Consider the following 26,077-nt stretch of genomic DNA (forward strand, 5'->3'; position numbering starts at 1 on the left):
GTTCTCTACTGACCCTAACTGTTGCTGTGTTCTCTACTGACCTCGACTGTTACTGTGTTCTCTACTGGCCCTGAATGTTACTGTGTTCTCTACTGGCCCTGAATTTTACTGTGTTCTCTACTGACCCTGACTGTTACTGTGTTCTCTACTGACCCTGACTGTTACTGTGTTCTCTACTGACCCTGACTGTTACAGTGTTCTCTACTGACCCTGACTGTTACTGTGTTCTCTACTGACCCTGACTTTTACTGTGTTCTCTACTGACCTTGACTGTTACTGTGTTCTCTACTGCCCCTGACTGTTACTGTGTTCTCTACTGTCCCTGACTGTTACTTTGTTCTCTACTGACCCTGACTGTTACTGTGTTCTCTACTGGCCCTGAATTTTACTGTGTTCTCTACTGACCCTGACTGTTACTGTGTTCTCTACTGACCCTGACTGTTACTGTGTTCTCTACTGACCCTGACTGTTACAGTGTTCTCTACTGACCCTGACTGTTACTGTGTTCTCTACTGACCCTGACTTTTACTGTGTTCTCTACTGACCTTGACTGTTACTGTGTTCTCTACTGCCCCTGACTGTTACTGTGTTCTCTACTGTCCCTGACTGTTACTGTGTTCTCTACTGACCCTGACTGTTACTGTGTTCTCTACTGACCCTGACTGTTACAGTGTTCTCTAATGACCCTGACTGTTACTGTGTTCTCTACTGACCCTGACTGTTATTGTGTTCTCTACCGACCCTGAATGTTACAGTGTTCTCTACTGACCCTGACTGTTACTGTGTTCTCTACTGACCCTGACTGTTACTGTGTTCTCTACTGACCCTTATTGTTACGTCTCCCGAGTGGCGCAGTGGTCTAAGGCACTGCATCGCAGTGCTAACTGTGCCACTAGAGATCCTGGTTCGAATCCAGGCTCTGCTGTAGCCGGCCGCAACCGGGAGACCAATGGGGCGGCGCACAATTGGCCCAGCGTCGTCCAGGGTAGGGGAGGGAATGGCCGGCAGGGAGGTAGCTCAGTTGGTAGAGCATGGCGTTTGCAACGCCAGGATTGTGGGTTCGATTCCCACGGGGGGCCAGTATGAAAAAAAGAAAAAAAAAGAATAATGTATGCACTAACTGTAAGTCGCTCTGGATAAGAGCGTCTGCTAAATGACGTAAATGTAAATGTAAATGTGTTCTCTACTGACCTTGACTGTTACTGTGTTCTCTACTGACCCTGACTGTTACTGTGTTCTCTACTGACCCTGACTGTTACTGTGTTCTCTACTGACCCTGACTGTTACTGTGTTTTCTACTGACCCTGACTGTTACTGTGTTCTCTACTGACCCTGACCCTGACTGTTACTGTGTTCTCTACTGGCCCTGACTGTTACTGTGTTCTCTATTGACCCAGACTGTTACTGTGTTCTCTACTGACCCCGACTGTTACTGTGTTCTCTACCGACCCTGACTGTTACAGTGTTCTCTACTGACCCTGACTGTTACTGTGTTCTCTACTGACCCTGACTGTTACTGTGTTCTCTACTGACCCTTATTGTTACGTCTCCCGAGTGGCGCAGTGGTCTAAGGCAGTGCTAACTGTGCCACTAGAGATCCTGGTTCGAATCCAGGCTCTGCTGTAGCCCTCCGCAACTGGGAGACCAATGGGGCGGCGCACAATTGGCCCAGCGTCGTCCAGGGTAGTGGAGGGAATGGCCGGCAGGGAGGTAGCTCAGTTGGTAGAGCATGGCGTTTGCAACGCCAGGGTTGTGGGTTCGATTCCCACGGGGGGCCAGTATGAAAAAAAGAAAAAAAAAGAATAATGTATGCACTAACTGTAAGTCGCTCTGGATAAGAGCGTCTGCTAAATGACGTAAATGTAAATGTGTTCTCTACTGACCTTGACTGTTACTGTGTTCTCTACTGACCCTGACTGTTACTGTGTTCTCTACTGACCCTGACTGTTACTGTGTTCTCTACTGACCCTGACTGTTACTGTGTTCTCTACTGGCCCTGACTGTTACTGTGTTCTCTACTGACCCTGACTGTTACTGTGTTCTCTACTAACCCTGACTGTTGCTGTGTTCTCTACTGACCCTGACTGTTACTGTGTTCTCTACTGACCCTGACTGTTACTGTGTTCTCTATTGACCCTGACTTTTACTGTTTCTACTGACCCAGACTGTTACTGTGTTCTCTACTGACCCTGACTGTTACTGTGTTCTCTATTGACCCTGACTGTTACTGTGTTCTGTCTCTACTGACCCTGACTGTTACTGTGTTCTGTCTCTACTGACCCTGACTGTTACTGTGTTCTGTCTCTAATGACCCTGACTGTTATTGTGTTCTGTATCTACTGATCCTGACTGTTACTGTGTTCTGTCTCTACTGACCCTGACTGTTACTGTGTTCTGTCTATACTGACCCTGACTGTTACTGTGTTCTCTACTGACCCTCACTGTTACTGTGTTCTCTATTGACCCTGACTTTTACTGTTTCTACTGACCCAGACTGTTACTGTGTTCTCTACTGACCCTGACTGTTACTGTGTTCTCTATTGACCCTGACTGTTACTGTGTTCTGTCTCTACTGACCCTGAGTGTTACTGTGTTCTCTACTGACCCTGACTGTTACTGTGGTCTCTACTGACCCTGACTGTTACTGTGTTCTCTACTGACCCTGACTGTTACTGTGTTCTCTACTGACCCTGACTGTTACTGTGTTCTCTACTGACCCTGACTGTTACTGTGTTCTCTACTGATCCTGACTGTTACTGTGTTCTCTACTGACCCTGACTGTTACTGTGTTCTCTACTGACCCTGACTGTTACTGTGTTCTCTACTGACCCTGACTGTTACTGTGTTCTCTACTGACCCTGACTGTTACTGTGTTCTCTATTGACCCTGACTTTTACTGTTTCTACTGACCCAGACTGTTACTGTGTTCTCTACTGACCCTGACTGTTACTGTGTTCTCTATTGACCCTGACTGTTACTGTGTTCTGTCTCTACTGACCCTGACTGTTACTGTGTTCTGTCTCTAATGACCCTGACTGTTATTGTGTTCTGTATCTACTGACCCTGACTGTTACTGTGTTCTGTCTCTACTGACCCTGACTGTTACTGTGTTCTGTCTATACTGACCCTGACTGTTACTGTGTTCTCTACTGACCCTCACTGTTACTGTGTTATCTACTGACCCTGACTGTTTGTGTTCTCTACTGACCCTGACTGTTACTGTGTTCTCTACTGACCTTGACTGTTACTGTGTTCTCTACTGACCCTGACTGTTGCTGTGTTCTCTACTGACCCTGACTGTTGCTGTGTTCTCTACTGACCCTAACTGTTGCTGTGTTCTCTACTGACCTCGACTGTTACTGTGTTCTCTACTGGCCCTGACTGTTACTGTGTTCTCTACTGGCCCTGAATTTTACTGTGTTCTCTACTGACCCTGACTGCTACTGTGTTCTCTACTGACCCTGACTGTTACTGTGTTCTCTACTGACCCTGACTGTTACAGTGTTCTCTACTGACCCTGACTGTTACTGTGTTCTCTACTGACCCTGACTTTTACTGTGTTCTCTACTGACCTTGACTGTTACTGTGTTCTCTACTGACCCTGACTGTTACTGTGTTCTCTACTGTCCCTGACTGTTACTGTGTTCTCTACTGACCCTGACTGTTACTGTGTTCTCTACTGGCCCTGACTGTTACTGTGTTCTCTACTGACCCTGACTGTTACTGTGTTCTATACTGACCCTGACTGTTACTGTGTTCTCTACTGACCCTGACTGTTACTGTGTTCTCTGCTGACCCTGACTGTTACTGTGTTCTCTACTGACACTGACTGTTACTCTGTTCTCTATTGACCCTGACTGTTACTGTGTTCTCTACTGATCTTGACTGTTACTGTGTTCTCTACTGACCCTGACTGTTACTCTGTTCTCTACTGACCCAGACTGTTACTGTGTTCTCTACTGACCCTGTCTGTTACTGTGTTCTCTACTGACCCTGACTGTTACTGTGTTCTCTACTGACCCTGACTCTTACTGTGTTCTCTACTGACCCTGACTGTTACTGTGTTCTCTACTGACCCTGACTGTTACTGTGTTCTCTACTGACCCTGACTGTTACTGTGTTCTCTACTGACCCTGACTGTTACTGTGTTCACTATTGACCCTGACTGTTACTGTGTTCTCTACTGATCCTGACTGTTACTGTGTTCTCTACTGACCCTGACTGTTACTGTGTTCTCTACTGACCCTGACTGTTACTGTGTTCTCTACTGACCCTTACTGTTACTGTGTTCTCTACTGACCCTGACCCTGACTGTTACTGTGTTCTCTACTAACCCTGACTGTTACTGTGTTCTCTACTGACCCTGACTGTTACTGTGTTCTCTACTGACCCTGACTGTTACTGTGTTCTCTAATGACCCTTACTGTTACTGTGTTCTCTACTGACCCTGACGGTTACTGTGTTCTCTATTGACCTTGACTGTTACTGTGTTCTGTCTCTACTGACCCTGACTGTTACTGTGTTCTGTCTCTAATGACCCTGACTGTTATTGTGTTCTGTATCTACTGACCCTGACTGTTACTGTGTTCTGTCTCTACTGACCCTGACTGTTACTGTGTTCTGTCTATACTGACCCTGACTGTTACTGTGTTCTCTACTGACCCTCACTGTTACTGTGTTATCTACGGACCCTGACTGTTAGTGTTCTCTACTGACCCTGACTGTTACTGTGTTCTCTACTGACCTTGACTGTTACTGTGTTCTCTACTGACCCTGACTGTTGCTGTGTTCTCTACTGACCCTGACTGTTGCTGTGTTCTCTACTGACCCTAACTGTTGCTGTGTTCTCTACTGACCTCGACTGTTACTGTGTTCTCTACTGACCCTTACTGTTACTGTGTTCTCTACTGACCCTGACCCTGACTGTTACTGTGTTCTCTACTAACCCTGACTGTTACTGTGTTCTCTACTGATCCTGACTGTTACTGTGTTCTCTACTGACCCTGACTGTTACTGTGTTCTCTACTGACCCTTACTGTTACTGTGTTCTCTACTGACCCTGACCCTGACTGTTACTGTGTTCTCTACTAACCCTGACTGTTACTGTGTTCTCTACTGACCTGACTGTTACTGTGTTCTCTATTGACCCTGACCCTGACTGTTACTGTGTTCTCTACTAACCCTGACTGTTACTGTGTTCTCTACTGACCCTGACTGTTACTGTGTTCTCTACTGACCCTGACTGTTACTGTGTTCTCTACTGACCCTTACTGTTACTGTGTTCTCTACTGACCCTGACGGTTACTGTGTTCTCTATTGACCTTGACTGTTACTGTGTTCTGTCTCTACTGACCCTGACTGTTACTGTGTTCTGTCTCTAATGACCCTGACTGTTATTGTGTTCTGTATCTACTGACCCTGACTGTTACTGTGTTCTGTCTCTACTGACCCTGACTGTTACTGTGTTCTGTCTATACTGACCCTGACTGTTACTGTTTTCTCTACTGACCCTCACTGTTACTGTGTTATCTACTGACCCTGACTGTTAGTGTTCTCTACTGACCCTGACTGTTACTGTGTTCTCTACTGACCTTGACTGTTACTGTGTTCTCTACTGACCCTGACTGTTGCTGTGTTCTCTACTGACCCTGACTGTTGCTGTGTTCTCTACTGACCCTAACTGTTGCTGTGTTCTCTACTGACCTCGACTGTTACTGTGTTCTCTACTGGCCCTGACTGTTACTGTGTTCTCTACTGGCCCTGCATTTTACTGTGTTCTCTACTGACCCTGACTGCTACTGTGTTCTCTACTGACCCTGACTGTTACTGTGTTCTCTACTGACCCTGACTGTTACAGTGTTCTCTACTGACCCTGACTGTTACTGTGTTCTCTACTGACCCTGACTTTTACTGTGTTCTCTACTGACCTTGACTGTTACTGTGTTCTCTACTGACCCTGACTGTTACTGTGTTCTCTACTGTCCCTGACTGTTACTGTGTTCTCTACTGACCCTGACTGTTACTGTGTTCTCTACTGACCCTGACTGTTACTGTGTTCTCTACTGACCCTGACTGTTACTGTGTTCTCTACTGACCCTGACTGTTACTGTGTTCTCTACTGACACTGACTGTTACTCTGTTCTCTACTGACCCTGACTGTTACTGTGTTCTCTACTGATCTTGACTGTTACTGTGTTCTCTACTGACCCTGACTGTTACTCTGTTCTCTACTGACCCAGACTGTTACTGTGTTCTCTACTGACCCTGACTGTTACTGTGTTCTCTACTGACCCTGACTGTTACTGTGTTCTCTACTGACCCTGACTCTTACTGTGTTCTCTACTGACCCTGACTGTTACTGTGTTCTCTACTGACCCTGACTGTTACTGTGTTCTCTACTGACCCTGACTGTTACTGTGTTCTCTATTGACCCTGACTGTTACTGTGTTCTCTACTGATCCTGACTGTTACTGGGTTCTCTACTGACCCTGACTGTTACTGTGTTCTCTACTGACCCTGACTGTTACTGTGTTCTCTACTGATCCTGACTGTTACTGTGTTCTCTACTGACCCTGACTGTTACTGTGTTCTCTACTGACCCTTACTGTTACTGTGTTCTCTACTGACCCTGACCCTGACTGTTACTGTGTTCTCTACTAACCCTGACTGTTACTGTGTTCTCTACGGACCTGACTGTTACTGTGTTCTCTATTGACCCTGACCCTGACTGTTACTGTGTTCTCTACTAACCCTGACTGTTACTGTGTTCTCTACTGACCCTGACTGTTACTGTGTTCTCTACTGACCCTGACTGTTACTGTGTTCTCTACTGACCCTTACTGTTACTGTGTTCTCTACTGACCTTGACTGTTACTGTGTTCTCTACTGACCCTGACTGTTACTGTGTTCTCTACTGACCCTGACCCTGACTGTTACTGTGTTCTCTACTAACCCTGACTGTTACTGTGTTCTCTACTGACCTGACTGTTACTGTGTTCTCTATTGACCCTGACTTTTACTGTTTCTACTGACCCAGACTGTTACTGTGTTCTCTACTGACCCTGACGGTTACTGTGTTCTCTATTGACCTTGACTGTTACTGTGTTCTGTTTCTACTGACCCTGACTGTTACTGTGTTCTGTCTCTACTGACCCTGACTGTTACTGTGTTCTCTACTGACCCTGACTGTTACTGTGTTATCTACTGACCCTGACTGTTAGTGTTCTCTACTGACCCTGACTGTTACTGTGTTCTCTACCGACCTTGACTGTTACTGTGTTCTCTACTGACCCTGACTGTTACTGTGTTCTCTACTGACCTTGACTGTTACTTTGTTCTCTACTGGCCCTGACTGTTACTGTGTTCTCTACTGGCCCTGACTGTTACTGTGTTCTCTACTGACCCTGACTGTTACCGTGTTCTCTACTGACCTTGACTGTTACTGTGTTCTCTACTGACCCTGACTGTTACTGTGTTTTCTACTGACCCTGACTGTTACTGTGTTATCTACTGACCCTGACTGTTAGTGTTCTCTACTGACCCTGACTGTTATTGTGTTCTCTACCGACCTTGACTGTTACTGTGTTCTCTACTGACCCTGACTGTTGCTGTGTTCTCTACTGACCTTGACTGTTACTGTGTTCTCTACTGACCTTGACTGTTACTGTGTTCTCTACTGGCCCTGACTGTTACTGTGTTCTCTACTGGCCCTGACTGTTACTGTGTTCTCTACTGACCCTGACTGTTACCGTGTTCTCTACTGACCTTGACTGTTACTGTGTTTTCTACTGACCCTGACTGTTACTGTGTTCTCTACTGACCCTGACTGTTACTGTGTTCTCTACTGACCCTGACTGTTACTGTGTTCTCTACTGGCCCTGACTGTTACCGTGTTCTCTACTGACCCTGACTGTTACTGTGTTCTCTACTGACCCTGACTGTTACTGTGTTCTCTACTGACCCAGACTGTTACTGTGTTCTCTACTGACCCTGACTGTTACTGTGTTCTCTACTGACCCTGACTGTTAGTGTGTTCTCTATTGACCCTGACTGTTACTGTCTCTACTGACCCAGACTGTTACTGTGTTCTCTACTGACCCTGACTGTTACTGTGTTCTCTACTGACCTTGACTGTTACTGTGTTCTCTACTAACCCTGACTGTTACTGTGTTCTGTCTCTACTGACCCTGACTGTTACTGTGTTCTGTCTCTACTGACCCTGACTGTTACTGTGTTCTGTCTCTACTGACCCTGATTGTTACTGTGTTCTGTCTCTACTGACCCTGACTGTTACTGTGTTCTGTCTCTACTGACCCTGACTGTTACTGTGTTCTCTACTGACCCTGACTGTTACTGTGTTATCTACTGACCCTGACTGTTAGTGTTCTCTACTGACCCTGACTGTTACTGTGTTCTCTACTGACCTTGACTGTTACTTTGATCTCTAATGACCCTGACTGTTGCTGTGTTCTCTACTGACCCTGACTGTTATTGTGTTCTCTACTGACCTTGACTGTTACTGTGTTCTCTACTGGCCCTGACTGTTACTGTGTTCTCTACTGGCCCTGACTGTTACTGTGTTCTCTACTGACCCTGACTGTTACTGTGTTCTCTACTGACCTTGACTGTTACTGTGTTCTCTACTGACCCTGACTTTTACTGTGTTCTCTACTGACCCTGACTGTTACTGTGTTCTCTACTGACCCTGACTGTTACTGTGTTCTCTACTGATCCTGACTCTTACTGTGTTCTCTACTGGCCCTGACTGTTACTGTGTTCTCTACTGACCCTGACTTTTACTGTGTTCTCTACTGACCCTGACTGTTACAGTGTTCTGTAATGTATCTGTGTTCTAGTTTGATCTGACTGGGTTGTACCTGAATACAAGGGTAAAGAACCAACCCATAGCTCTGCTCGTGACTGACGCTCAGATACCAGACGAATGCTTCCTGGTCATCATCAACGACCTGCTGGCATCAGGTGACTACCTAAGGGTTCTCCCGTAGAGCAAGTCACTGGGAATTACAGTTCTCAATCCCTCCCTCGTCTCTGTTGGTGGTGTTGTGTGTCTGTTTCCCCAGGTGAGATCCCTGACCTGTTCAGTGAGGAGGAGGTGGATGGATTGTAGCCGGGGGGGAGGACTGAGGTCCGGGGGCTGGGCCTGCTGGACACCAGAGACAACTGCTGGAGGTTCTTCATCAACCAGGTCCGACTCCAACTCACGGTCCAGTTCAGTCAGACACTTGACTCTTTCTGATCTGTAGGTAGTCTGCTTACTGTACATTCCCCTCCGAATCTAGAGGGAGATAGTCGGTTAAGACACGGCTCCATGAATTCTGCTCTGTTGAATGGTTGTTATGGTTAGATGCCTTGCCAGAGCCAGACAGAGACTCAGGGGGCTGAAGGAGAGGAAGGAAAGAGTTGTCTCAGACAGTGCACATGTTCCTAGTCCAGCTAATCCATCCGTTGTCCCCGACAGGCCTCTACTGGGGTTTCCTGTCTGTTAGATCCAACTGGGCTGTGGCTCACTGCACATGCCAGACATGCCCCACAACGGACAAAAAAACAGGGAGAGAGCGAGAGAGAGAGAGATAGAAAGAGGGAGGGAGAGAGATGAAGGGAGGAAGGGGAGTGAGAGGGAAAGAAACAGGGAGGTAGAACAGGTAGGCTGCCAGTTTTATCTCGCTCTGATAAAAGAGGATGTTTTCTTTTGGATGCATCTGCCGTTTCAGTGGTCTATGACTGTGTGTGTGTTGTCATACAGTATGTGCATTTGGGCATACATCATTTTATGTCTGTGTTGGGCAATGTGCACATATGTGCCTGTGTGTTTACCCTGCATGTCTGCCAAAAGGGCCAGTCTGGCATGGTGGTTAGCCACCCAGAGCCCCATCTCTCCCAGGGCCTGTATGTTCATGGCTTTGTAGGGTATAGGGTGCTATTTGGGATGCAGCCATGAACATAGTAGGCCCCATATGGGCCTCCCTATGGGGCCTGGTCAAAAGTAGGGCACTAAATAGGGAATAGGGTGCCATTTGGGACGAATACGATGTGTCCTTGTCTGTCTGAACCTCACATCCTTCTGCCTGCCATGCGGATGGTGTCTCTCTCTAGCTGGTTCTGTGTCTGTCTCCTGTGGGCAGTGCCCTGCGTCTCAGGGCCTGTCTCTTCCCTGCCCTGGTCCACTGCACCACAATGGACTGGTTCCACCCCTGGCCCCTTGAGGCCCTGCAGTCTGTCAGCCTCAGGTTCATCCAGGAGATTGAGGACATTGAGGTGAGGCCTGGTAGCTACAATACAGCTTTATTAAATGTACTGGACACTCTCAGCAAGGTACTGTAGTCTACTCTGCTTTACCAGGCCTGGGTTCAGACCTTTTTCCAATTCTTTGAAATACTTCAACAGGAAACGGCCCAAATTCATCAGAGGTGCCCATTCATTTGGAGTGTTTTTGCGACACGATGTGAAATGTGTTTTACACAGCTCTGGTCTGTTCCCAATAGATGAATGATACTACAAGGCCGTGTAGTTTGACTGATATGATGGTGTTTCTGATCTGGATGTTATCTCTGTGGTCTATGTTAAATCAAATCAAATCAAATTACATTTTCTCACATGCGCCGAATACAACTGGTGTAGACTTGCTCACGAGCCCTTCCCAACGATGCAGAGTTTTACAATTATAGTAAAAATAGTAACACAAGATGAATAAAATAAAATACACAGGAATGGAGCTACGTACAGTAAGGTTGGAGATTGACAACAGCTGTCTGCTATACAGGTTAGATGTAACAGTTAGTTGTAATAACCATTCTGTTCTAGAATAGAACAACAGTTGACACTGTGCTGTAGTGTGTTTTGGCCATGTCCTTCCTAATGACACTCTTAAAGGGTTTAAGACTTAGTCAGTTAGACTTTTAATGAACATCTTGTAATTAAAGCAGTGCAGCTGTATTAACTTTACCATAGATCCCTCATCATTACTTCTCCACTGAGACACACTGAGCTACTGACAAATGGCTGGTCACATGGCAGATGACTCCTGTGTGTGTGTGTGTGTCTGCAGAGTAGACGTATCATTGTTTTCCCTCATGGCAGTGGAACGATCAGTAACCAGGATCATTTATGTTAATGAGAGCAGAGTGATTAATACGGTAACGACGACCCTATCAGGAGGCACAGCTGTCACCGTACTAACAGGAAGGGCCTTCACATGCTGCTGCTGCTGGGGAGCAGTGGGAGAAGACTATAGGAGTGTGTGTGTGTGTGTGTGTGTGTGTTTGTGTGTGTGTGTGTGTGTGTGTGTGTGTGTGATTTCCCTGTTGTGTGTGTGAATTTGTGTCTCTCTCTCTGTGTGTGCGTGCGTGGCAATGTTATTGACCTTTTCTCCAGTACACTGTGTTACTCCAAAGCTGTATGATTTGAATGACCCACTTCCAGCAGTTAAACAGAGGGTCACTGGCCTCAACTCCAAGCACTTGAGTCTGGCAGCGATGAAAACATCCATCAAATGGAAATATGGAAATATCCCTGCCTTATATGAGAAGTTGAAACCTGAAATCAAATAATTATTTGTGAGAAATTACATACAAAGCAATCGGTATAAAAAAATGTTTGTCTTGTTAAAGGATTAGGTAAGCACAACAGCACATGAAACACTAATTTATATGGAGTTTAAAAATGCACAAGCCACAAATAATGGATGAACTAGGTAAATCAATGAGAACTTTGCCGCTCCGCATCTCAACTGAACATTCAACACTTTGTCAAAAGGCATTATGTCAGATCTTAATTACTAATGATTTTTCCCTCTGGATCCTGGATCATGTACAATGGCCTTTTGTGAGTGATGTTCAGGGTTGATCCCTGTTCTCTGTGCTACTTTGTTTTTGCATTAATTGATCCCTAACGGCGTGTGATTAATTGTGACATGGTGGTTCATTGAGCAGTACTATGATAAATAACCAGTCAGTAGGACTATGTTGTAGCTTCTACACTGTGTGCAGTAGAGTACTGTGTAATACCCAGTCAGTAGGACTATGTTGTTGTAGCTTCTACACTGTGTGCAGTAGAGTACTGTGTAATACCCAGTCAGTAGGACTATGTTGTAGCTTCTACACTGTGTGCAGTAGAGTACTGTGTAATACCCAGTCAGTAGGACTATGTTGTAGCTTCTACACTGTGTGCAGTAGAGTACTGTGTAATACCCAGTCAGTAGGACTATGTTGTAGCTTCTACACTGTGTGCAGTAGAGTACTGTGTAATACCCAGTCAGTAGGACTATGTTGTTGTAGCTTCTACACTGTGTGCAGTAGAGTACTGTGTAATACCCAGTCAGTAGGACTATGTTGTAGCTTCTACACTGTGTGCAGTAGAGTACTGTGTAATACCCAGTCAGTAGGACTATGTTGTTGTAGCTTCTACACTGTGTGCAGTAGAGTACTGTGTAATACCCAGTCAGTAGGACTATGTTGTAGCTTCTACACTGTGTGCAGTAGAGTACTGTGTAATACCCAGTCAGTAGGACTATGTTGTAGCTTCTACACTGTGTGCAGTAGAGTACTGTGTAATACCCAGTCAGTAGGACTATGTTGTAGCTTCTACACTGTGTGCAGTAGAGTACTGTGTAATACCCAATCAGTAGGACTATGTTGTTGTAGCTTCTACACTGTGTGCAGTAGAGTACTGTGTAATACCCAGTCAGTAGGACTATGTTGTTGTAGCTTCTACACTGTGTGCAGTAGAGTACTGTGTAATACCCAGTCAGTAGGACTATGTTGTAGCTTCTACACTGTGTGCAGTAGAGTACTGTGTAATACCCAGTCAGTAGGACTATGTTGTTGTAGCTTCTACACTGTGTGCAGTAGAGTACTGTGTAATACCCAGTCAGTAGGACTATGTTGTAGCTTCTACACTGTGTGCAGTAGAGTACTGTGTAATACCCAGTCAGTAGGACTATGTTGTTGTAGCTTCTACACTGTGTGCAGTAGAGTACTGTGTAATACCCAATCAGTAGGACTATGTTGTTGTAGCTTCTACACTGTGTGTAGTAGAGTACTGTGTAATACCCAGTCAGTAGGACTATGTTGTAGCTTCTACACTGTGTGCAGTAGAGTACTGTGTAATACCCAGTCAGTAGGACTATGTTGTTGTAGCTTCTACACTGTGTGCAGTAGAGTACTGTGTAATACCCAGTCAGTAGGACTATGTTGTAGCTTCTACACTGTGTGCAGTAGAGTACTGTGTAATACCCAGTCAGTAGGACTATGTTGTTGTAGCTTCTACACTGTGTGCAGTAGAGTACTGTGTAATACCCAGTCAGTAGGACTATGTTGTTGTAGCTTCTACACTGTGTGCAGTAGAGTACTGTGTAATACCCAGTCAGTAGGACTATGTTGTAGCTTCTACACTGTGTGCAGTAGAGTACTGTGTAATACCCAGTCAGTAGGACTATGTTGTTGTAGCTTCTACACTGTGTGCAGTAGAGTACTGTGTAATACCCAGTCAGTAGGACTATGTTGTAGCTTCTACACTGTGTGCAGTAGAGTACTGTGTAATACCCAGTCAGTAGGACTATGTTGTTGTAGCTTCTACACTGTGTGCAGTAGAGTACTGTGTAATACCCAATCAGTAGGACTATGTTGTTGTAGCTTCTACACTGTGTGCAGTAGAGTACTGTGTAATACCCAGTCAGTAGGACTATGTTGTTGTAGCTTCTACACTGTGTGCAGTAGAGTACTGTGTAATACCCAGTCAGTAGGACTATGTTGTTGTAGCTTCTACACTGTGTGCAGTAGAGTACTGTGTAATACCCAGTCAGTAGGACTATGTTGTAGCTTCTACACTGTGTGCAGTAGAGTACTGTGTAATACCCAGTCAGTAGGACTATGTTGTTGTAGCTTCTACACTGTGTGCAGTAGAGTACTGTGTAATACCCAGTCAGTAGGACTATGTTGTAGCTTCTACACTGTGTGCAGTAGAGTACTGTGTAATACCCAGTCAGTAGGACTATGTTGTAGCTTCTACACTGTGTGCAGTAGAGTACTGTGTAATACCCAGTCAGTAGGACTATGTTGTTGTAGCTTCTACACTGTGTGCAGTAGAGTACTGTGTAATACCCAGTCAGTAGGACTATGTTGTAGCTTCTACACTGTGTGCAGTAGAGTACTGTGTAATACCCAGTCAGTAGGACTATGTTGTTGTAGCTTCTACACTGTGTGCAGTAGAGTACTGTGTAATACCCAGTCAGTAGGACTATGTTGTAGCTTCTACACTGTGTGCAGTAGAGTACTGTGTAATACCCAGTCAGTAGGACTATGTTGTTGTAGCTTCTACACTGTGTGCAGTAGAGTACTGTGTAATACCCAGTCAGTAGGACTATGTTGTAGCTTCTACACTGTGTGCAGTAGAGTACTGTGTAATACCCAGTCAGTAGGACTATGTTGTTGTAGCTTCTACACTGTGTGCAGTAGAGTACTGTGTAATACCCAATCAGTAGGACTATGTTGTTGTAGCTTCTACACTGTGTGTAGTAGAGTACTGTGTAATACCCAGTCAGTAGGACTATGTTGTAGCTTCTACACTGTGTGCAGTAGAGTACTGTGTAATACCCAGTCAGTAGGACTATGTTGTTGTAGCTTCTACACTGTGTGCAGTAGAGTACTGTGTAATACCCAGTCAGTAGGACTATGTTGTAGCTTCTACACTGTGTGCAGTAGAGTACTGTGTAATACCCAGTCAGTAGGACTATGTTGTTGTAGCTTCTACACTGTGTGCAGTAGAGTACTGTGTAATACCCAGTCAGTAGGACTATGTTGTTGTAGCTTCTACACTGTGTGCAGTAGAGTACTGTGTAATACCCAGTCAGTAGGACTATGTTGTAGCTTCTACACTGTGTGCAGTAGAGTACTGTGTAATACCCAGTCAGTAGGACTATGTTGTTGTAGCTTCTACACTGTGTGCAGTAGAGTACTGTGTAATACCCAGTCAGTAGGACTATGTTGTAGCTTCTACACTGTGTGCAGTAGAGTACTGTGTAATACCCAGTCAGTAGGACTATGTTGTTGTAGCTTCTACACTGTGTGCAGTAGAGTACTGTGTAATACCCAATCAGTAGGACTATGTTGTTGTAGCTTCTACACTGTGTGCAGTAGAGTACTGTGTAATACCCAGTCAGTAGGACTATGTTGTTGTAGCTTCTACACTGTGTGCAGTAGAGTACTGTGTAATACCCAGTCAGTAGGACTATGTTGTTGTAGCTTCTACACTGTGTGCAGTAGAGTACTGTGTAATACCCAGTCAGTAGGACTATGTTGTAGCTTCTACACTGTGTGCAGTAGAGTACTGTGTAATACCCAGTCAGTAGGACTATGTTGTAGCTTCTACACTGTGTGCAGTAGAGTACTGTGTAATACCCAGTCAGTAGGACTATGTTGTTGTAGCTTCTACACTGTGTGCAGTAGAGTACTGTGTAATACCCAGTCAGTAGGACTATGTTGTTGTAGCTTCTACACTGTGTGCAGTAGAGTACTGTGTAATACCCAGTCAGTAGGACTATGTTGTAGCTTCTACACTGTGTGCAGTAGAGTACTGTGTAATACCCAGTCAGTAGAGTACTGTGTAATACCCAGTCAGTAGAGTACTGTGTAATACCCAGTCAGTAGAGTACTGTGTAATACCCAGTCAGTAGAGTACTGTGTAATACCCAGGACTGTGTCAAGAAAGTTGAAGGACATGAGGGATAATGTAAACAGAGCCTCTGCGTTATCCACTGCATGTCACAGGCCTTAAACACATTATTTTCCCAGTGGTTTCAAAGCCTAATCATTCCTGCTAGCTGCCCTTAAATTTCAGATTGAGTAAGTCGAGGCTGGCCAAGTAAAATGGCAAAACTTGTAGATTAATTCAGAATTTATGAAGATAATATTTCAGGCCCCATCAGCTTGAAGACGTTAAATTCCACTCAATCCAGAGCGCCCCTGGTGTGCTTCTCCCTTCTCCCCCCTCTCTCTGTCCCCCCCCCCCCCCCCCCCCCCCCGCCCCCCCCCCCCCACCCCCCCACCCCCCACCTCTGCTTATTTTTACAGCCCGCCGTCCTGAAATCCATCAGTCTTTTCATGGCCTGCGTTCACACCAGTGTCAACCAGGCAAGTGAAAAATACCGGCGCACTGAGAAGAGGTACAATTACACCACTCCAAAGAGCTTTCTCCAGCAGATCACCCTGTACAGCAAGCTCCTGGGGACGAGCCGGGCTCAGATCCGCTGGAAGATGAAGCGCCTTGTCAGCGGCCTTCAGAAGCTCCAGACTACCGCTGCTCAGGTAGGAGTCTATGAGTGGGTCCCAAATGGCACCCTATTCCCTGTATGGTGCACTACTTTTGACCAGGCCCCTGCACTATGTAGGGAATAGGGTGCCATTTGGGATTGCAGCCTTTAACGTTAATATCAGAACCTCAAGGCTATGGTACAAGATCAGAGAAGGTTTCAGTAGCACATTTGTATAATGCCTTTTGCCTTTACACTGATTGAATGCTGCTGATAAACCTTGAAATGTATGTAAATCACATTTTATAGCTATTGCCGCAAAGAGGAATACAACATTGGATTTCCATTTATTTAATCAGTTTTTGTTACAGAAAAAAATGCCATCAGAAGATGTATTATAATATCATTAACATAGACGTAACATAAATCAGATTCATTATCCAAGGTATGATGATATTAATGTATGTTTCCCAAATGGCACCCTTTTCTCTATAGAGTGCACTACTTTTGACCACAGCCCTATAGGTTCTGGTCAAAAGTAGTGCACTAGATAGGGAATAGGGTGCCGTCTGAGATGCATCCTCTTACGGGACTGTGCGGTTTACTGTAGGTTGAGGAGCTAAAAGGCAAACTGGCGTCCCAGGAAGAGGATCTGACCCTGACGAATGCTGATGCAGAAGCTCTCTTCACTAAGATTGGACAGCAGACAGAGAGAGTCAGCTGCCAGAGAGAGGCTGCAGATGTAGCAGCTCAGAAGGTGACCTCTTCTCACCACATTAACACTTGTTAAATACCTAATCAGACCTGGCTCAATTACATATAAAATATCTGTATTACTAGATGTCATTTTTAATACTTAAGTTGCACTTGATTTACTTATGCCCAGTAAAATGGACAATAGAATAGTCCTAAAAGTGCAAACCCCAAGATCAATCAAGCGCACCTCAAATACTTTCAAGACAAATACTTGATGTGATGGGTTTGACCCAGGTCTAGACTCAATAGGAAACAATTATTTCACTATTTCACAAAAGAAGGTCAAGCCCTCTTAGTTGAAGGAGTGACAATAGAGTCTGTGTCCTCTGTTCAGGTGTCTGTCATCCAGACAGAGGTTTCACTGAAGCAGAGGGACTGTGAGACTGACCTGGCCAAGGCAGAGCCCATTGCAGAGCCCATTGCTGGACTCTCTCAACAAGGTACAATACTCAAATCATGTCGTAGATTACAGAGCAATTGTAGCTAAGCCACATATCTAATAAGATACCCAGTCAATCTGTAAATGAACCAGTTAGTTACAGTACTTGCTGTGTGTCTAAATCACTAATCTATCTAATGATCCTTTTGGTTTGTTTTATATGGTTCTTGATTGATTTATTAAACCGTCATAAAGCCAGGTAAGTCGTTGAGAATAAATTATCTTCTACAATAACTACCTGGTGGTACATTGTATCTGTCTCCAGGTGAATCTGACGGAGCTGAAATCGTTCGCCAACCTTCTGGCAGCGGTGATCAAAGTGGCGGCGGCGGTGATGGTGCTGCTGGCTCCGCGTGGCCGCATCCCCAAGGAGCGGAGCTGGAAGACAGCCCGGGCCTTCATGGCCAAGGTAACCAAGGTTACCACCTGTCACTGTGTCAATCACATCATCATCTGTCTGAGGGATGCCAGTGTAATCTGGGTCTGGGCCTTGGCCCTGTACCCTGCATGTCTCATCCTCACAACACAGCTGGATGATGGCTCTATGAATATAGTTATGAAAGGAGCCAGCGCCACTGTACTGTACTGTACTCTGGTCTGAACGAGAAACACTCTGAAAAAGAGCTGGTGGTATTTTGTTATTTTCAAGTGATAAACATTCCTGGATAGTCTTTATTACGTTGTCTCAACAAGTCCATCAACCAATCTGACAATAGTCTGCCTTGTGACATCATCAACATGTGCAAGACGTGTTTTACTGTCAAAAGCTGTGTTAGTTCCACTTGACTGACAACAGTACATTTACATTTACGTCATTTAGCAGACGCTCTTATCCAGAGCGACTTACAAATTGGTGCATTCACCTTACAGCCAGTGGGATAACCACTTTACAAATTTTTTTTTTTTTTGGGGGGGGGTAGAAGGATTACTTTATCCTATCCCAGGTATTCCTTAAAGAGGTGGGGTTTCAAATGTCTCCGGAAGGTGGTGAGTGACTCCGCTGTCCTGGCGTCGTGAGGGAGCTTGTTCCACCATTGGGGTGCCAGAGCAGCGAACAGTTTTGACTGGGCTGAGCGGGAACTATGCTTCCGCAGAGGAAGGGGAGCCAGCAGGCCAGAGGTGGATGAACGCAATGCCCTCGTTTGGGTGTAGGGACTGATCAGAGCCTGAAGGTACGGAGGTGCCGTTCCCCTCACAGCTCCATAGGCAAGCACCATGGTCTTGTAACAGATGCGAGCTTCAACTGGAAGCCAGTGGAGTGTGCGGAGGAGGGGGGTGACGTGAGAGAACTTGGGAAGGTTGAACACCAGACGGGCTGCGGCATTCTGGATGAGTTGTAGGGGTTTAATGGCACAGGCAGGGAGCCCAGCCAACAGCGAGTTGCAGTAATCCAGACGGGAGATGACAAGTGCCTGGATTAGGACCTGTGCCGCTTCCTGTGTAAGGCAGGGTCGTACTCTCCGAATGTTGTAGAGCATGAACCTACAGGATCGGGTCACCGCCTTGATGTTAGCGGAGAACGACAGGGTGTTGTCCAGGGTCACGCCAAGGCTCTTCGCACTCTGGGAGGAGGACACAACGGAGTTGTCAACCGTGATGGCGAGATCATGGAACGGGCAGTCCTTCCCCGGGAGGAAGAGCAGCTCCGTCTTGCCAAGGTTCAGCTTGAGGTGGTGATCCGTCATCCATACTGATATGTCTGCCAGACATGCAGAGATGCGATTCGCCACCTGGTTATCAGAAGGGGGAAAGGAGAAGATTAGTTGTGTATCGTCAGCGTAGCAATGATAGGAGAGGCCATGTGAGGATATGACAGAGCCAAGTGACTTGGTGTATAGCGAGAATAGGAGAGGGCCTAGAACTGAGCCCTGGGGGACAACAGTGGTGAGAGCACGTGGTGCGGAGACAGCTTCTCGCCACGCCACTTGGTAGGAGCGACCGGTCAGGTAGGACGCAATCCAAGAGTGAGCCGCACCGGAGATGCCCAGCTCGGAGAGGGTGGAGAGGAGGATCTGATGGTTCACAGTATCAAAGGCAGCAGACAGGTCTAGAAGGACAAGAGCAGAGGAGAGAGAGTTAGCTTTAGCAGTGCGGAGAGCCTCCGTGACACAGAGAAGAGCAGTCTCAGTTGAATGACCAGTCTTGAAACCTGACTGGCTGGATCAAGAAGGTCATTCTGAGAGAGATAGCAAGAGAGTTGGCTAAAGACGGCATGCTCAATAGTTTTGGAAAGAAAAGAAAGAAGGGATACTGGTCTGTAGTTGTTGACATCAGAGGGATCGAGTTGGTTTTTTGAGAAGGGGTGCAACTCTCGCTCTCTTGAAGACGGAAGGGACATAGCCAGCGGTCAAGGATGAGTTGATCAGCGAGGTGAGGTAGGGGAGAAGGTCACCGAAGATGGTCTGGAGAAGAGAGGAGGGGATAGGGTCAAGCGGGCAGGTTGTTGGGCGGCCTGCAGTCACAAGTCGCAAGATTTTATCTGGAGAGAGAGGGGAGAAAGAAGTCAAAGCATAGGGTAGGGCAGTGTGAGCAGGACCAGCAGTGTCATTTGACTTAACAAACGAGGATCGGATGTCATCAACCTTCTTTTCAAAGTGGTTGACGAAGTCATCCACAGAGAGGGAGGAGGGGGGGGGGGGGGAGGAGGATTCAGCAGGGAGGATAATGTGGCAAAGAGCTTCCTAGGGTTAGAGGCAGATGCTTGGAATTTAGAGTGGTAGAAAGTGGCCTTAGCAGCAGAAACAGATGAAGAAAATGTAGAGAGGAGGGAGTGAAAAGATGCCAGGTCCGCAGGGAGTCTAGTTTTCTCAGCTGCCCGGAGCTCTGTTCTGTGAGCTCGCAATGAGTCATCAAGCCATGGAGCTGGAGGGGAGGACCGAGCCGGCCGGGAGGATAGGCGACATAGAGAGTCAAAGGATGCAGAAAGGGAGGAGAGGAGGGTTGAGGAGGCAGAATCAGGAGATTGGAGGGAGAAGGATTGAGCAGAGGGAAGAGATGATAGGATGGAAGAGGAGAGAGTAGCGGGAGAGAGAGAGCGAAGGTTGCGGCGGCGCATTACCATCTGTGTAGGGGCAGAGTGAGTAGTGTTGGAGGAGAGCGAGAGAGAAAAGGATACAAAGTAGTGGTCGGAGACATGGAGGGGAGTTGCAGTGAGATTAGTAGAAGAACAGCATCTAGTAAAGATGAGGTCAAGCGTATTGCCTGCCTTGTGAGTAGGGGGGGACAGTGAGAGGGTGAGGTCAAAAGAGGAGAGGAGTGGAAAGAAGGAGGCAGAGAGAAATGAGTCAAATGTAGACGTAGGGAGGTTGAAATCCCCCAGAACTGTGAGGGGTGAGCCATCCTCAGGAAAGGAACTTATCAAGGCGTCAAGCTCATTGATGAACTCTCCAAGGGAACCTGGAGGGCGATAGATGACAAGGATATTAAGCTTAAATGGGCTAGTGACGGTGACAGCATGGAATTCAAATGAGGAGATAGACAGATGGGTTAGGGGAAAAATTGAGAATGTCCACTTGGGAGAGATGAGGATTCCTGTGCCACCACCCCGTTGACCAGATGCTCTCGGGGTATGCGAGAACACATGGTCAGACGAGGAGAGAGCAGTAGGAGTAGCAGTGTTTTCAGTGGTAATCCATGTTTCCGTCAGCGCCAAGAAGTCGAGGGACTGGAGGGTAGCATAGGCTGGGATGAACTCTGCCTTGTTGGCAGCAGAACGGCAGTTCCAGAGGCTGCCTGAGACCTGGAACTCCAGGTGGGTGGTGCGTGCAGGGACCACCAGGTTAGAGAGGCAGCAGCCACGCGGTGTGAGGCGTTTGTGTAGCCTGTGCGGAGAGGAGAGAACAGGGATAGGCAGAGGCATAGTTGACAGGCTGCAGCAAATGACTACAATAATGCAGAGGAGATCGGAATGAAATGAACTAAACATCTGGGAAAGGATAGAGCGGGGCCTCCCTCACCACAACTCCCAAATATAACTCTCCCAACTTCCACCTCAGAAACTATAATTGTTTCACTGAAACACCCAAATATAACTCTCCCAACTTCCACTTTAGAAATTATAATTGTTGTAAACTACAGCGGTTCAATGTTTCTAGGAATAGACTCTAACTTACTTTATTCAGCTAGTTAACTTGGTACAGTATTCTTCCATGAAAACCGCCCAGGGCACCGTATCCTATGACGCCATAGCTAACTAGCATGCTAGCATCCAATAACACACGGTTTAGCACCAATACTTGGTTACAACAAACTACCAATAGTGTGTTAACACACTAAACAGATAATTCGTGTCCGTGTCTAGTTCCTTTCATAACGCAGCAATAATTAAACGTTGGCTAGCTAGCACAAAGTCAGTCATGCTAGCTACACAAGTGGACTACACATCTCGAATGTTCAGAAAGGGAAGCTTTATGTTGCAAAATTCTCATTGACTAAAATTATATTGTATTTAGCTGCTACAGTACTGCTAGCTGGTAGTGTTGGCTAGCTAGCAATGGCTGTGGTGTTGACTTTGTTTGAAAAACGGCGTCGCTGCGAACGAATGTAGCTGGCTAAAATGATATTGTATTTAGTTGCTACAGTACTGCTAGCTGGTAGTGTTGGCTAGCTAGCAATGGCTGCTGTGTTGACTTTGTTTGAAAAACGGCGTCGCTGCGAACGAATGTAGCTGGCTAAAATTATATTGTATTTAGTTGCTACAGTACTGCTAGCTGGTAGCGTTGGCTAGCTAGCAATGGCTGCGTTGTTGACTTTGTTTGAAAAACGGCGTCGCTGCGAACGAATGTAGCTGGCTAAAAGGATATTGTATTTAGTTGCTACAGTACTGCTAGCTGGTAGTGTTGGCTAGCTAGCAATGGCTGCGGTGTTGACTTTGTTTGAAAAACGGCGTCGCTGCGAACGAATGTAGCTGGCTAAAAGGATATTGTATTTAGTTGCTACAGTACTGCTAGCTGGTAGTGTTGCCTAGCTAGCAATGGCTGCGGTGTTGACTTTGTTTGAAAAACGGCGTCGCTGCGAACGAATGTAGCTGGCTAGCTAACCTCGATAGTTTCTCTATACTACACCTTTATCTTTGATACAAATACAACTATGTAGCTAGCTAACATTACACTAATCAAATCGTTCCATTGTAATGTAATGTGTCATATTACCTGCGGAGCGAAGTACAGCACGAAGTACAGCATGACATCACGCATTCTACATGAATATGTATTATATCTTAATGCATACTTGTCGCCCTGTGGCAATGCAGGTGGATGGCTTCCTGCAGGCGCTGGTGTCGTATGACAAGGAGCACATCCCTGAGTCATGTCTGGTGGTGGTGAAGCAGGAGTACCTGAGGAACCCAGAGTTTCACCCTGACCTGGTCAGGACCAAGTCCACCGCCGCCGCAGGACTCTGTGCCTGGGCCATCAACATCGTCAGATAATACAAGGTCAGACAGAGACCAGTCTGAAATAGAGCTTTGATGTGTATCATTAAGACAGTTTGAATGTCAGATGATATGGTCCTGTGTGGCTCAGTTAGTAGAGCATGGAGCTTTGCAACGACAGTATACGGAAATGTAGAACTGTAAGTCACTTTGGTTAAAAGCATTTGCTAAATGGCACATATTATTATAATATCAGATTGAATGACATTGATAGAATATCATTAAATCATTCATCAATTGTTTTATTCATATACAGTACCAGTCCAAAAATTTGGACACACCTACTCATTCAAGGGTTTTTCTTTATTCTTACTATTTTCTATATTGTAGAATAATAGTGAAGACATCAAAACTATGAAATAACACATATGGAATCATGTAGCAACCAAAAAAGTGTTAAACAAATCTACATATATTTTATATTTGAGATTCTTCAAAGTAGCCACCCTTTGCCTTGATGACAGCTTTGCACACTCTTGGCATTTTCTCAAACAGCTTCATGAGGAATGCCTTTCCAACAGACTTGAAAGAGTTCCCACATATGCTGAGAACTTTTTGGCTGCTTTTCCTTCACTCTGCGGTCCAACTCATCCCAAACCATCTCAATTGGGTTGAGGTCAGGTGATTGTGGAGGCAAGGTCATCTGATGCAGCACTCTCCTTCTTGGTCAAATAGCCCTTACACAGCCTGGAGGTGTGTTTTGGGTAATTGTCCTGTTGAAAAACAAATGATAGTCCCATTAAGCGCAAAACAGATGGGATGGCGTATCACTGCAGAATGCTGTGGTAGCCATGCTGGTTAAGTGTGCCTTGAATTCAAAATAGATCACAGACAGTGTCACCAGCAAAGCACCCCCACACCATCACACCTCCTCCATGAAGGCCTGATTCACATAGTCTCCTCTGAACAGTTGATGTTGAGATGTGTCTGTTACTTGAACTCTGTAAAGCATTTATTTGGGCTGCAATCTGAGGAGCATTTAACTCTAATTAACTTATCCTCTGCAGCAGAGGTAACTCTGGGTCTTCCTTTCATATGGCGGTCCTCATGAGAGCCAGTTTCATCATAGCGCTTGATGGTTTTTGTGACTGTACTTGAACAAACGTTCAAAGTTCTTGACATTTTCCTTATTGACTGACCTTCATGTCTTAAAGTAATGATGGACTGTCATTTCTCTTTGCTTATTTGAGCTGTTCTTGCCATAATATGGACTTGGTATTTGACCAAATAGGGCTATCTTCTGTATACCCCCCCACCTTGTCACAACACAACTGATTGGCTCAAACGCATTAAGAAGGAAAGAAATTCCACAAATTAACTTTTAACATGGCATACCTGTTAATTGAAATGTATTCCAGGTAACTACCTCATGAAGCTGCTTGAGAGAATGCCAAGAGTGTGCAAAGCTGTCATAAAGGCAAAGGGTGGCTACTTTGAAGAATCTCAAATATAAATTATATTTTGATTTGTTTAACACTTTTTTGGTTACTATATGATTCCATATGTGTTATTTCATAGTTTTGATGGTTTCACTATTATTCTACAATGTAGAAAATAGTAAAAATAAAGAAAAACACTGGAATGAGTAGGTGTGTCCAAACGTTTGACTGGGGGTGTACATGCAGGAAGGAACAATGCAATTATTAGCACAGTTAACAAAATTGTCTGTACATAGTTGAATTTCAACGCTAGTTAATGTAGTATGCCTGTTTTTTCTTTTTCTGTTTGTCTCAATGATAGGTTTACTGTGAGGTAGCACCAAAGAGACAAGCTTTGTCCCAGGCTAACAGCGAGCTGGAGAGTGCAACAGCCAAACTGCTGACAGTTAGAAAGAAACTGGAGGTAAGAAGTGTTATATTATCAGTCACCATGCTGGGTTGAAATCACCAACTCTCACAATGACCATATGCCACTCAGCATTGTCTTGTCATGAAGCCTATCTAATCTGTGGTGTGTTGAACAACAGGGGTTGGATGTGAACCAATGACCAGATGACATTCCACATTGTTTTGTCATGTGTCTGTGATTCTGTGGTGTTTCTGTCAACCTGCAGAGCCTCACAGTCCAGTTTGAGACGGCTGCTGATGAGAAGGTCCAGTGCCAGGAGGAAGTGACCCATCGAGCTGGCCAACCGGCTGGCCAAGGGCCTGGAGGTACAGAGAGGAGGGGCTGGGCCGGGGGTCAGTCCTGTTATGCCTGATACACACTATAGAGCCAAACCCAGCTGCTCTGGACTGCGTGGTGGTTACAATCCACCGTAGTTTCTGGAACCGTGCTGGAAAGGACAATGTGAAAAGAAACTACACAAGCCAGCACCGTACGGTTCGGCACTACAGTGTGTATCAGGGATCAGTGTGTCAGTGTGTCTCATCTGGCATAGAGGAAGTGACTGGTCACAGGGCCCGAGGTACGGTGTCTACCAGGAGGTGGGGTTGACAAAAGTGCATCAGTAACCTGGATGAGGACTTGTTATAATGTCCCTGTGATGTGGCTGTGTTTGGTTGTAGTGTGGTGGAGGGGATGGAGCTTCAGGTGTGGCTAGCCAGCCTGTTGGGGATCAGGGACGAGGGGGACGGACCACAGCAAATGCACCATTAAACTGGGCAACTGTCTCTCTGTCTGGCCAACGGCCCAGAGGAGAAGAGATATGGTAGGAAGGCTGCATGGACAGTACATTCAAGCTGGGCAGCAGACTGGCCTGAAGAAGTGTGTGTGTGTGTGTGTATGTATTCGGTATTGATATGTATACATTGTAATTGATACTGCTCTTTAGTATCAATCTTTTGACCAGTATTCATGCTAAATTGTTTGGAATTCATATTTTGCCTACAGTGTCTTATATTCTACGCACATCAAGTCCAGGTGTTACCTCTTAAAACCAAGTGGTCCTGTGGATATCCAACATCTTTATGTCGGTCCGTTAATGTGAAATCCCAAAAGGGAGTCATGTTTTTCTGCAATGGCCATATTCATACGTTCTACTTTCTTATTCAACAAAACAAATGTGGCTAGCATGGGACAGCTTGGCTTTTCAACATATCAAGATAAATGATTTGTCTTTATGGCATTGATCTGGAAGCGATGGTGTTTAGACTAATAAATCAGACAGTCTATATTTAATCATTAACTTACCTCACAGGCTCAACAGCTGTTGGAAATTAAAAACACTTCACCCCAAGACTGAGTG

General features: G+C 45.7%; 1 pseudogene across 1 annotated transcript in view; it reads left to right on the forward strand.

Annotated features, from left to right (window-relative positions):
* LOC311107447 (dynein axonemal heavy chain 11-like) overlaps window positions 1–26,077 on the forward strand; it is an 86,899-nt pseudogene that overhangs the window by 39,217 nt on the left and 21,605 nt on the right. Inside the window, exons 27-36 of the transcript in view lie at window positions 8,856–8,979; window positions 9,081–9,223; window positions 10,114–10,275; window positions 16,086–16,319; window positions 16,875–17,021; window positions 17,355–17,460; window positions 17,725–17,868; window positions 22,711–22,893; window positions 24,631–24,753; window positions 24,944–25,043. The product of the transcript in view is annotated as a dynein axonemal heavy chain 11-like (transcript). The remainder of the gene's footprint in view (window positions 1–8,855; window positions 8,980–9,080; window positions 9,224–10,113; window positions 10,276–16,085; window positions 16,320–16,874; window positions 17,022–17,354; window positions 17,461–17,724; window positions 17,869–22,710; window positions 22,894–24,630; window positions 24,754–24,943; window positions 25,044–26,077) is intronic.

Source organism: Coregonus lavaretus, assembly GCF_964263955.1.
Source record: "Coregonus lavaretus genome assembly, chromosome: 3".
Taxonomy (NCBI): Eukaryota; Metazoa; Chordata; class Actinopteri; order Salmoniformes; family Salmonidae; genus Coregonus; species Coregonus lavaretus.